Source organism: Hemiscyllium ocellatum, chromosome 27 (genome assembly GCF_020745735.1).
Source record: "Hemiscyllium ocellatum isolate sHemOce1 chromosome 27, sHemOce1.pat.X.cur, whole genome shotgun sequence".
Taxonomy (NCBI): Eukaryota; Metazoa; Chordata; class Chondrichthyes; order Orectolobiformes; family Hemiscylliidae; genus Hemiscyllium; species Hemiscyllium ocellatum.
The window spans coordinates 11,356,951-11,371,000 of record NC_083427.1 but is presented as its reverse complement, the minus strand read 5'-3'; positions in this window follow the sequence as shown (position 1 = coordinate 11,371,000).

Sequence of the window (14,050 nt, the reverse complement as noted above, 5' to 3'; positions counted from 1 at the left end):
TAACACCTCACAACCAGATTTCAGGAGGGAAGGGATGTCCCAGTTCATCCATTGTAACCAGTTGAGCAACATGCAGGTTAACATCTTTGGCACTCAACCTTTTCCACACTTGTTCATGCCAAAGAATAACGTTAAGGTTATGTCAGCAGGTGAGGACAACAAGTCAATTGTTAACTCTACAGTGATAGTGTTCAGCAGACATGAGGATGAAAGGTAAATAGGTTCCCTGGTCCTGATGCAATACATCCCAGGTTACAGAAAGAAATGATGGAAGTTATAGTAGATGCATTAGTGGTAAATTACGAAAATTCACTGGACTCCGGGCAGGTCACAGTGAACTGGAAGTCAGTGAATGTCGCCGTATTGTTTAAAAAAGGGTGTAGGCACGAGGCTGGTATCTATCGTAGAAAGTGAGAACAGCAGATGCTGGAGATCTGAGCTGAAAATGTGTTGTTGGAAAATCGAAGCAGGTCAGGCAGCATCCAAGGAGCAGGAGAATCAGGTTTAGTGCATGAGCCAATCTTCGATTCCTGAAGAAGGGCTCATGCCCGAATTATGTTTTGCCTGCTCCTTGGATGCTGCCTGAGCTGCTGCACTTTTCTCGCAACACATTTTCAGCGCCGGTAACTATCGGCCAGTCAGTTTTACATCTGTAATCGAAAAAAATGCAGAAGCTTATCATTAAAGATGAATACGTGAGATGTCTGGATAGAAACGGTTGTATCAGGCAACAACAGGATAGATTCAGGGACGGATGGTCGTGTTTGACAAATTCACTATAGTTCTTCGAGAATGTGACAAGCGGGATGGATGGAGGGGAACAGTTGGATGTTGTATACTAGGATTTCCAGAAGGCTTTCGGGAAGATACTGTATAAAAGTATCATCTATAAGATAAGAACGCGTGGAGTTGGAGGGAACGTACTAGCATGGATAGAGGAGTGATTAATCAATAAAAAGCAGAGAGTGGGGATAAATGGATCTTTCCCTGGTTCGAGATCAGTGGTGACCAGGGTGCAACAGGCGTCAGTGTTGGCCCAGTAACTGTTCATGCTAAATATAAATGGTTTGAAACTGGAAACTTAGGATAGCCTGTCTAGGTTTGCCGGTGACACTGAATGGAGTGGAAAGACAAACTGGGCAGAAAGATTAAGAGAATTTAAGGGAGTGTGTAAGGGTCAGGCAGATGTAATTAAAAAGTCGATAAGTGGGAGAGTACCCGCTGTGTAAGTAAAAATAGTAGGTCAGAATTTTATTGAAATGGAGAAAGGTAGCAGCATGCTGTTGTTCAGAGTAACTTGGGAGTGGGTTATACATGAATTGCTAAAAGTTGATTTGCAGGTACATCAGGTAATCAGGAAGGCAAACGGAAGATTGGCTTTTATTGACAGAGGGATTGAATTTAAGAGCAGGGCGGATCTGCTGCAATTGCACAAGGTGATGGTGTGGCCGCACCTGGTGTATTGTGCGCATTTCTTGGGTTCCTTACTTGAGGAAGAAGATAATGATTTTAGCGGCAATACTGAGGAGGTTCTCCAGGTTGGTTCCAGAGATTAGGGAGTTACCCGTTGAGGAGAGCATTTTGCATCAGTCTTTACTGTGGAAAAGGACATGGAACAAATAGAATCTCGGGGAATGGATGGTTACGTCTTGAAAAATGTTCATGTTTCAGAGGAGGAACTGATGGATATCTTGAAACGCATGAAAATGGATATATCACCAGGACACGATCATGGCAAACGCAGGAATCTGTGGGAAGCAAGCGAAGTCATTGCTAGGCCTGTTTCTGAGATATTTGTATCATCGATAATCTCAGCTGAGTTGCCAGAAGACTGGAGGTTGGCTAATATGGTGCCACTGTTAAAGAAAGGTCGTCAGGAAAAGCCAGGGAACGATAGACCAGTGAGCCTGACGTGTTCACGCTGACTTTGTGGGTGGGAAATCATGTCTCACAAACTTGATTGAGATTTCTGAAGAAGTAACAAAGAGGACTGATGAATGCAGAGTAGTAGATGTGATCTATATGGACTTCAGTGGGGCATTCGACAAGCTTCCCCATGGGGGACTGATTAGCAAGGTTAAATCTCATGGAATTCAGTGACAATTAGCCAGTTGGATGCAGAATGTCTCAAAGGTAGAAGGTAGAGGGTGGTGGTAGAAGGTTGTTTTTCAGAGTGGAGGCCTGTGATCAGTGGATTGCCACAAGAATCGGTGCTTGGTCCACTACTTTTCATTATTTATGTAAATGATTTGGATGTGAGCATAAGAGGAATAGTTAGTAAGTCTGCAGATAACACCAAAATGGGAGGTGTTAGCTATGAATGTTACCTCAGATTACAACAGGATCTTGATCGGGTGGGCCAATGGGCTGAGAAGTGGCAAATGGAGTTTTATTTAGATAAATTTGAGGTGCTGCATTCTGGGAAAGCAAATGTTCGCAGGACTTATACACTGAATGGTAAGATTCCAAGGGGTGTTGCCGAACAAACAGGCCTTGGAGTGTAGGTTCATAGCTTCTTGAAATTTAAGTCACGGGTAGATAGGATAGTGAAGAAGGCGTTTGGTATGCTTTCCTTTATCGGTCAGAGTATTGAGTACAAGAGTTGGGAGGTCATGTTGCGGTTGTATAGGACATTGCTTGCAATTCTGTTCTCCTTCCTGTTCGGAAAGATGTCGTGAAACTTGAAATGGTTCAGTACATATTTACAAGTATGTTGCCAGAGCTGCAGAAATTGAGTTATAGTGAGAAGTTGAATAAGCTAGCACTGTTTTCCCTGGAGTGTCAGAGGCTGAGGCCTCACCTTGTAGAGGTTTACAAAATCATGAGGGGCATGGATTGGATAAATTGAACTGGAGGGCAGAGTTTTAAGGTGAGAGGGAATAGGTATAAAAGAAACCCAAAGAGCAATCTTTTCACACAGAGTGTGATACGTTTATGGAATGAGCTGCCAGAGGAATTGGTGGAGACTGGTACAATTGCAACATTTAAACGGCATTTGGATGGGTATATGATTAGAACGAGTTTGGGGGAATATGTGCTAGGTGCTGGCAAATGGGACTGGATTGGGTTGGGATATCTGGTCAGCATGTACGAGTTGGAACAAAAGGTCTATTTCCGTGTTGTATATCTCTCTGACTCTATTACTCTATTCCTCTGTGAAAGGTTCAGCCGCCTGGGTCTGTACTCGCTGAAATTTGAAAGACTGAGAGGGGATATTCGACATAAATATGAAATATTGAATATGATAGATAACATGAAGGCCGAAAAACTGTTTCCCTGCTGGGTGAGACGAGGACTCGGGAACATGTACTCAAGATTAGGAGAGTAGTTTTAAGACAGAAACGAGGAAGAACAGCTTCTCCCAGAACGTAGTGAATCTATGGAATTTTCTGCCCAAGGAAGTAATACAGTCAGCTTCATTATACATATTCAAGACAAAGTTGGATGTGATTTTCATGGTAGGAGAATTAAAGGTTATGGGGATAATGCAGGCAGGAGGAGTTAAGATGATGAACAGATCAGCCATGATCTTAATGAATAGCAGAGGTTGCTCAATGGGCCAAATGGCTTACAGCTGATGCGATTACAATGATACTATCAAAGTTTGCATATTCAGTTGCGTTGAATTCTGGGTTCTTGAATATGGACAGTCTACCATTCACAAACAATTCTATAGAAACTGTTTCATCGCCTCAGATCTGCACTGCACCACTTGCTATTCTAGGTGCTTATAAGCCAGAAGGAGTAACACAGCATTGTATTCTGATTTTCTGAAGTACAGACGAGATATGGCGTGGTGGGATCCTTGACTGTGTACCGTGGTTGTTCAGATTGTTCTGTATAGTGAATGTGCCTGTCTTCGTGAATACAATCAACTTAACATTTAGTTCACTGAAGAACTCATGATGGTTTTAAAAGCTTATCAATTGCAAACTGAACTGTTTGAAAAAAAATTTGCTTTCATCTGTTTAGCAAGACAGTGTCTCAGGGTAACATTGCCGTTGGTACAATAAAGTCCAATATGTCTGCTCTTGATTTGAACAGATGATGAGCTGCAACGTTTATCATGATACAGAGTTTGAGAGAAATATAACACAATGTTATCATCCCATATGGTGCTAACACTGAGCAGATCAGATCCCAGAGTGAAATCTTACTTTTGTCGGCAAGGGATATCCCGGTTCGATCACGGTTTCCAGTTGAGGAGTATGTGGATTAACTTCCATGGCATGCAGTCTTTTACACACTTGATAATTACATCTGAAATCGACGTCTTCAGGGAAATGGTCCGAAAGAATTTCTGATCTGCTGTTATGTTATGTAGAGCATCATAACACATTGTTTTATTGCGATCAGACCCTAAAGGCACAAATCACTGGCCACTTTTCTCCACATTCTGCATTGTTGTTGGAAGATTTCTGTTCGCAGGCAGTCATGAATTGGCTGACTATTACTTGACAATGTCGACTGATGCCAACTTTTATAACTTACAATGCAGTTTGAGCTTCGAATATGTTTGGGAAAAAAATGGGAAACCCTATGTGTGTGTGCGCATGTTGTGTTCGTGTGTGTGTATGTCCATATATAATAAATAATCCCTAAGTGCAATGCAATCACACAGTAACTCGAGAAATATAGATTCAAACATTGAAAATATTTTATACGGACTTAGAACTCTGTACACAGTGCTTCTAATTCAAATCTGTAAATTTCAGATTGGCTGTTTAAATGTCAGGTCGTTACACAGAGGAACACAAAATAATATCAACTTAACTCATAATCAATATTGTCCATTGCTCATGAGTAAGAGAATGTTTTGTGATGAATTGCATTCAGATGTCGATGGTGGCCACAAATATTCTGATGATTATGTCTAAATTGGATTAACAATCTTCTTCATGTTCTTCACTTAAATTCTGACAGGACGGGATGGGAGTCAATTAGGAGTTGCCAAAAGTGAAAGCCAGCCGCCGTGATTCGCAAAGTCTGCATCATTGACCTCGCAACAATAGAAAGTGGAATGTCAAATGGAACTTTCTGAACTCATTGATGTCTGTCGTGACATGCTGCTTCCCGCTGCAATGGTTCATATGAGTTCATATGGGAAAATAAATGTGGCGAGGGTCTGACATAGATTCAAAAGGCAGTTGAAGACTATGAAGGACTTCTTTCAAGCTAAAAGAGCAAACAGAATTCTGAATCGCAAAGGGAAGTGAGTGCACAGCTTTTCAGTACCTCCCACAACCGATGAATAAATACACATTTAAACGTACAAACTAGCCAATATTTATGTACATACATAATTCCAAACACCAATTAATCCATCATTTGAAGTTGTCCGACTCATCAACGTCCCATTACAAATCCTGAAATGTGCGGTGGGGCGCGGGATCAATGTCCTCTGTTCATTCCTTGGGTGAAGGGTTAACCGAGTGCACTTTAATGTATATGCCATGGTCAGTTGGTGAACATGCTGGACAATAGTGTACAGGTCGAGAGGATTTGACTATCTTCAGATTTTGAACGATTGATTCCATAGTCTCAGCGGATATTTCAGCCCATTCCTTAACTCGACTCTGATTTTCCTTTGGGTCCCAGCATAAATGAATGGATTGATACAGGAAGTCAAGAAGACAAGCATGTTTCCGGATTCTTCAAGAAGGAATGAATCTTCAGTTAAATCGGATCCTGAGAAGTAGGCAACCTTAGCAACTCGGACGTAGATGTTCGTTATTACAAATAACAAATATAACAGGATAAAAGTGCCGGAGATAGTGAGAAGTAAAACAATTGATTTTCTTCGCTTTTCCATTTCGGGATCACCATGATTCATCCTGTTGTTGTGGACCCACAGTCTCCTGCGGGCTCTGTTAGCCAATAGAATGTGTCTGACGGTCAGAATATTCAGCAGTAAAATCAGAATAAAGGGGAGACAAGGGTTTACAATCGGCCGCACCCAGTCAAACACAGCCCAAGCTGGTGAAGTGTAAAATATTAACTTTGCCCGACAAAACCAAGGAATGTTGTTAATTATGTACATGGGTTCATATGCAAAATACGCAAAGGCATTTTTTAAACAGGTCAGTGCAGACACAATTCCGATCACACACACTGCCACCTTCTCTGTGCAATACTTCATTTTTACCTTCTGGCAACAAATAGCCACAAATCTATCAAACGTGAAAGCCACTGTGAACCAGGCAGAGCTGTCAATAGCTGCATAACTAAAGGCCATTCGGAGTCTGCATACTGGGGTGATAAACAGGAAGCTGTATGGGAAATAAATCCCAGCAATTCGGTTTAATATTACAGCAGTGACGAGGAGCGTGAGATCGGTTATTGCCATGGACACTAGGTAGTACGTAATACATGCAGAAAGACCACATCTTCTTCGACACAGGATGACAATGACTGCCAGATTAGCTGGAATACAGAGAGGAAGAGACCAGATAGACTGACTTTCAGAATGTATGTGATAGAGGCATTGCGAATAGTCAAATTACTTATTCGACTCGAAAGGAAATCAGCAGCTTTAATGACACATTTCTACACTTCAGCGAAATGTTCTTCTTCCAAATAATTCAGTCAATGACAATGCTGACAGTTACTGTGCCAGCATGTAATCCAATGCTGTAATTGATCGACGTTTATACCTTTTATAATTGTAAAAATTGACCCATTGTGACTATAGAAATAACACCATGAACTACATCGGCTGGCTAATTATGGTATAGTTAATCTCCTCATAAACTGTGCAAGAAATACAGTAGCCCTTCAAGTACACGGAAATAATCATTCAGTAAGACAGTTTTCGTAGCAGCACTGACATATTTGCATTTTTAAACATGTGTGAGAATTCATCAACAGGGAGATTGTCTAATCCACAGTGGGACTGGATATACATCATAACAGATTAGCCCAGATTGGCAGGAGGTGTTGGCACAGACTGCTAGCCGAATAAGGGCACTGCATCACCCAGTCAAATAATCAAGTCATGGAGTGTGCAGCTTTGTTAATTTTCAACGGGGTAAGGCGTGGCTGGACGGACTTTAATTCCACCGGTAAAACGCATGAGCTAAAGGCATGAAAATGTGATATAATATCTATCCCAATGAGATGGTTGTGGGAGGGGGAGGATTGCTTGCTCAACATTCCAGGATGTGGAAGCTCCAGGCTAGACAGAGGAGGGGGTAAAAGAGGAAATGGTATTGCATTATTCGTTAAGGAAATAACTACTGCAAGAGGGAGTGGTGATATCTTGGAGCGAGTATTGAATGACGCTTTCTGGATACAGCATAGGAAAAAACAAAAGGAACAGCCACTTTGTTAGATGCTTATTATACACCTTCAGAGAATCATCAGCAAATTGAGTAGCGGATTTGTACCCAATACACGGGAGTGTGCAAACATAATAACAAAATAGTTGGCGATATCAACTTTCCCGACATGAACTGAAGTAGATGCGGTGTTAAAGGCTTGGACGGACTGGATTTCTTCAAATGTATACACAAGAACCTTTATATCAATATGTAAAGAGTTAAATAAGGGATGGAGCTGAACTTGACCTAATTCTGGGAAATGAAGCTGGGCAGGCAGTTGAGGTGATAATTGGGAGACGTTTTCAGGATAGCGATCAAAGAATGATCCAGTTTAAGCTTCTACTAGAGAAAAAAAAGTCACGTTGCAACAAAATCTTTTGGATTGGAGAGAAGAGTGTAGTTAATAAGACAACATCTGACCAAGGTCGATACAGGAAATAAACAAAACAGCAGTAGGGCCGTTCATTAAGGAAATGGGAGGATACAAGCCAAACATGTTCCCTCAATGCTGATCCGAAGATTAACAAGCCCAAAGAACTCTGGATGAGCAAAGGTTTTCAGAATACAATGCGAACGAAAAGAGAGCTTTGTTATAAGGTACATGGGGACCAAATCAGTAGAAAATGCAGAGTGGAGCTTGAGAAAGCAATTAGGAAAGCAAAAGCGGAATATGACAAGGCTATGGTTTGTAAAAATAGGGCAAGTCCCAAAATCGTCAATAAGTATGTCAAGTGGAAGAGGATAACCAAGAATAGAATAGGGCCCAGGAGGGAACAAGGGGGGCAATCTGTGTGTGGGGCCCGAGGGAAACTGGTCGAGTTTTGAACCAATGTAGTATTCGTATATTCATCTGAGAGAATGGGGTTGGACCTATGGAACCCAAGGAGAGAGAGTGCGAGATTCTTGGAGTTATCTAAAGTGTTTATGGGCTTAAAAGTAAACAAATAACCGATCCAGACGAATTGTGTTCCAGATTGTTGTGGGAGGCAAGGGAAGAGTTGCAGAGGCACTGACCTGAATTTTGTAATTCCAATCTGTGCCCGGAGGTGGGGTTGCCAGAGGACCAGAGAACAGCTAACGTGGATCCAATACTTAGAAAGGGTTGTACAGAAAAGTCAGAGTACTACAGACCAGTGATCTCATGTCAGTGGTAGAGAAAATGTTGGAGAATATTCTGAATGAGAATATCTGTCCCTACTTGGAGATACAAATGCTGCTCAAGGATAGACAGACATACCTATCAAATTTTAACGACTGTTTGAGGAGATGACCAGCTGTATACAGCAGGTAGTGCATCTGATGTAGTCCGTATGGATTACAACAAAGCTTTCGACAAAATTGGTTCAGTTGTAGGAGGTAGAGGGTGGTGATAAAAGAATGCTTTTGTTACTGGAAGCCAGTGTCTACTGGCATATCACAAGGGTCTGTGCTCAGTTCACTACTATTTGTCATTTATAGAAATGCTATAGATGACGTATGGGTGAAAGGTGACATACAGTTTGGTCAGGTGGTTAACAGTGACGTTGAGTGTCTGAGGCTACAAGAGGCGATGCATTTTGGAAAGAGTAATTTGACAAGGAAATACTCAATTAACAGCGCTACTCTAGGAAATTGAATTGAGCAAAGGAACCCTGACATGTTTGCCCATAAATCTCTGAAGGTAGAAGGGCTTGTGGGTAAAATGATGACAACAGCAGATGGGACAAATGCCTTTATCAATCGGACAATAGGTTACATGAGCAGGGGAATCATGCTGGAGTTGCATGGAACATTGGCGAGATCACAGCGAGAGTGCAGTGTGCACTGCTGGTAGCCACATTACATGATGGATGCGATTGTACTGGAGGGGGTTGTGGGAGGGGGCAGAGCAGATTCAGCAGGACGCAGCCTGGGATGGAAATTTGAAGTTCAGAAGACAGGTGGATCGCCTTTTGTTGATTTTTTTGGAGCTGAGAAAACCGAAGAGGGGTCTGATAATGTGCAAACTTACGGGGTGCATGGACAGAATGGATAAGAAAGCAGCTGTTCCTTTTAGCTCAAGGGTCATTCACTAGGGGACACAGGTTTAAGTTGACCTGTAGAAGGTTTCGAGAGAATGTGACGAATAGCGATTTCTGTCTGGTGACGTTTTGGAATTCACTGGGACGGTTGATACAGGAGAGTTACTTCACATTCTTTAAAACGTACCCAGATGAGCACTAGACACGTCCTAATATTCAAGGACTGTGGACCAAGTTCTGGCAAATGGGATCAGTTTGAAAGTCAGGTGATTCTCACGTGTGGAAGGGCCTGTTATGGACGCATGATACTATGACACAACGATAATGGCCGAATAAATTAACACAATATAACATGGTCAATAAGGCAACATGATTTGGAGATGCTGGTGTTGGACTGGGGTGTACAAAGTTAGAAATCACACAACACCAGGTTATAGTCCAACAGGTTTAATTGGAAGCACACTAACTTTCGGAGCGACGCTCCTTCATCAGGCGATTGTCATAAGGCAAAAGAAATGCTTTGCAGAAACAAAACAAAACATGATGCGAATTCACTCGTACTTGCAGTGCTAATACTGCAATAAAACGCATTTATATCGTGAGGTGGCAGTAAATCGACAAATAACATAAATTAAATGTTGGAAGGAACTAAACGGTAGGCAACAGAAGACGGCATTTCGACATTAAACACAGAATATCTCCCACATCATGAGAAGAAGATGCGTTCACAAAGGGAAAAAATACATTACACGAATAAATGTCGTTAATTCAAACGGAATGACCTTATAAACTTTATAGAGGTGTTAAGACAGTGAAATCATGGAAAAGATTCATCCGAAGAAAAACACCACAGTCTAATGAAGTACATATACCGTGGAAGCGGAACAATGCATCACATGAAACGGGACAATGAGTGTAGACATTTTGAAGATGCACGACTGTTAAAGATGAATAATCGATCCAGCTAACCAGTGATTCACACAGCGAGTAACTAACAACAACAATTACCTGGAAGGCCAATAGCTGCAAGGATGGGATAGTAAATGGCAAACACCAGCCCTCTTGGTATTCCATGCATTTCTAAGCGAAGGTCTGACCGTGTAAACACCACATTGAAAACCTGACAAATTTATACAAGGCTTCTGGCTCCAGGGAGTTAATTGAATTGTTTTGTTTTTTATGGTAACCAATTTACTGTAAGGAAAGGGGTGGCACCAACTGTTGCTCAGCTGGTCCTTATGTTTTGGTCAAATACAGGTTAGTTTTGCTTTTCCCACGGAATCAGAGATATTTCTAAAATAAAATTCACACCATAATCCAGGTTATATTTATTCACTTTTCTTAAAAACAAAAGCTGATTGTTTCCAAACTGGAGCCAGACCAAATCAATGGGATTCACAACTGACTCCGGTGAGAAACGCACGTTTTTCTTGAACAACGCAAGAAAGTTCTGGCACACTGCTCTCAGAGAGTGTGATCACCAGTCAGGCACAATATGTTTCGAAATCTCTGTGAGATTAACTCAGACAACTGACTTTATTCTCATCCCAGATAGATGAGCATGTTAACGTACCTTATCTTCATTGTACAAGGCATAAGTCTTCAGCTCTTAGCAACGTGTTCAGGTCTGTGTCGTCATTCTCAGTATTGGGGAGGGTCGAAGTTCACTGGGACACGTTGTTCAACATGGACCAGTTTGGACAAAGGGCCCGTCGCCGTGCTGTAGGACTCTATGACTACATAATCTCTTGTACATGAAAGGAGTATCATTCACCTCTGGAAGAATGGAGGCGTTGTTGTGCTTTCTTGACAGTCGTCCTACAGTGGGATGACAAGGACGGATTGTGGTGATCAGCACTTTTCAGAACTCGATCGTCTCCACCTCAGCACCATTGATATATATAACACGTTGCTTCTCCCCACCCCCACACCCTCCCCCGCCCCACCAAGGCATCAATGACCAGCGCATTCATCTTGCTGACATTGAGGGGCCGATTTGTATTTTTACATCATGTGTGCAAGCACTCTATCTCTTATCTGCATTCTTTCTCGTCTATGTTTGAGATCCTGCTTATAATGGTGGTATCATCAGTGATCTTACAGATGGGGCTAGGTCAGAGTATGGCCACACAGGCATTAGCATAGAGGCGGCGCAGCAAATGGCTGAGCCTGCAGCCATTTGGAGTGGCGATGTTGAAGATGATTGTGCAGGAGGTTTAGGTGCCCATTCTCTCTGACTGCTGTCTGTGGTTAGGAATTCAAGGAATCCAGTTGTAAGGGCGGAATAGAAACAGGGGTCTCGAAGTCTGGAGATTAGTCTCGTTGGAAATATGCCGTTGAAGGCGGAAATTCAAGTCAATATGTGGGAGACTGAGTTAGTTACCCATGTTATTCAGGAATGAGTGCAGTTCCAGGTAGATGGAATCTGTCAGGTGGATCCGTTGCCATGGTAAATGAATAGCAAGCGATCAAGGTAGGCTGGGCCATGACTAAACTCTTGTAGCACTTTATCATAATGGAGGTCAGCGTCACGGAGCTGTGGTCACTTGGAATACTGAAAAAGATTTCTGTTGCACTGGGATAATGGCAATGTCCTTGAAGCAGGTGGAGTTTTCAATTCATAATTAGGAGAGTTTAGAAATGTAAGCAAATATGCCCTTCAGCTGGTGCACACAGGATCTGAATGCATGTCCGGAGACTCCGCCTGGGCACATCGCTTTGGTTCAGTTCACTCTCGAAAAAACCTCTCTGTGTCTGCTGCGGGGACTGGTGGAACAGGTATGTCTAAGTCTGTGAGTGGGAGTGGACAATATTTGAATGTCCTACTGGAGCATAAAATGCGTTTGGCGCATTCGGTAGGGATGTGTTTTTGTCTGGTATTCTGTTCCATTCTGTTCTGTAGCTCATTTAGTGACATAAGACATTGCACAGATGGTAGGAGTCCATGCAGTTAGTTTGGGTCACTAATGTTGTCCGGTATTGCCACTTGGCATTTCTAATGGCCTGACAGAGGCCATATCCGGATTTCCTATGAATGGTCAGGATTATCACATTTGAGCACCTCACAACCAGACTTCAGGAGGAAAGGGATCTCCTAGTTCATCCATTGTGTCCAATTGAGCAACATTCAGGTTAACATCTTTGGCACAGAATCTTTTCCACACTTGTTAATGCCAAAGAATATTGTTAAGGATATGTCAGGAGGTGAGGACCACAAGTCAATTGTTAGCACTGCAGAGATAGTGTTGAGAAGACCTGAGGACCTAAAGGGAAATAGATTCCCTGGTAATGATATAATGCATCCCAGGTTACAAAACGAAATGGTGGAAGTTATACTAGGTGCATTATTGGTAAACTACGAAACTTCAGTGGACTCTTTGCAGTTCCCAGTGGACTGGAAGACAACGAATGTCGAGCTGTTGTTTAAGAAAGGGTGTAGGCAAGAGGCTGGTAACTATAGGTCAGTCAGCTATACATCTGTAATCGCGAAAATGCAGGTGGGTTTCATTAAAAAAGTGAAGGTGAGACATCTTTGATGGAAACGGTTGGACCAGGAACGAGCAACATCAAGTACTCGCAGGATAAGATTCAGGAAAGGATGGTCATGTTTGACAAATTCACTGGTGTTCTTCGAGAATGTGACAAGCACAGAGAATGGAAGGGAACAGGTGGGTGTTGTATACTTGGATTTCCAGAAGGCGTTAGGGAAGGTGCTGCATAAAAGCATCACATAAAAGATAAGAACGCCTGGAGTTTTAGGGAATATACTAGCATGGATAGAGGACTGATTAATCAATAGAAAACAGAGAGTGGGGAAAAATGGATCTTTCTCTGGTTGAAGATCAGTGGTGTCCAGTGTGCAACAGGGGTCAGTGTTGGCCCAGCAACTGTTCATGCCATATATAAATGGTTTGGAAGAGGAAACTGAGTATAGCCTGTCCTGGTTTGCCGGTGACACTGAATTGAGTAGAAAGACAAACTGTGCAGAGAGATTTAGAGAGATTAAGGGAGTGTGTAAGGGTGAAATGGGAGAGTGAACGCAGTGAGAGTAAAAATAGTAGGTCAGAATATTATTGAAATGGTGAAAGGTAGCAGCATGCTGTTGTTCAGAGTGACATGGGAGTGGGTTATACGTGAATTGCTAAAAGTTGATTTGCAGGTACATCAGGTAATCAGGAAGGCAAACGGGATATTGGCTTTCATTGATAGAGGGATTGAATTTAAGAGCAGGGAGGATCTGCTGCAATTGCACAAGGTGATGGTGTGGCCGCACCTGGTGTATTGTGGGTATTTTTTGTTTTCCTTACTTGAGGAAAAATGTAATGATTTTTGAGGCAGTACAGAGGAGGTTCTCCAGGTTGATTCCAGAGATGGCGGAGTTACCCGTTGAGGAGACTATTTTGCATCAGTATTTACTGTGGAAAAGGATATGGAGCATATACAATCTCGGGAAATAGATGGTTATGTTTTGAAAAATGTCCATATTTCAGCTGGATATCTTGAATCGCATGAAAGTGGATGAATAACCACGGCCTGATCAGGTACACCCGTGGAATCAGTGAGAAGCTAGCGAAGTGATTGCTGGGCCTGTTACTGAGATATTTGTATCATCGATAATCTCAGCTGAGGCGCCAGAAGACGGGAGGTTTTCTAATATTGTGCCACTGTTAAAGAAATGCAGTCAGGACAACCCAGGGAACCATCGACCAGTGAGCCTGACGTCAGTGGTGG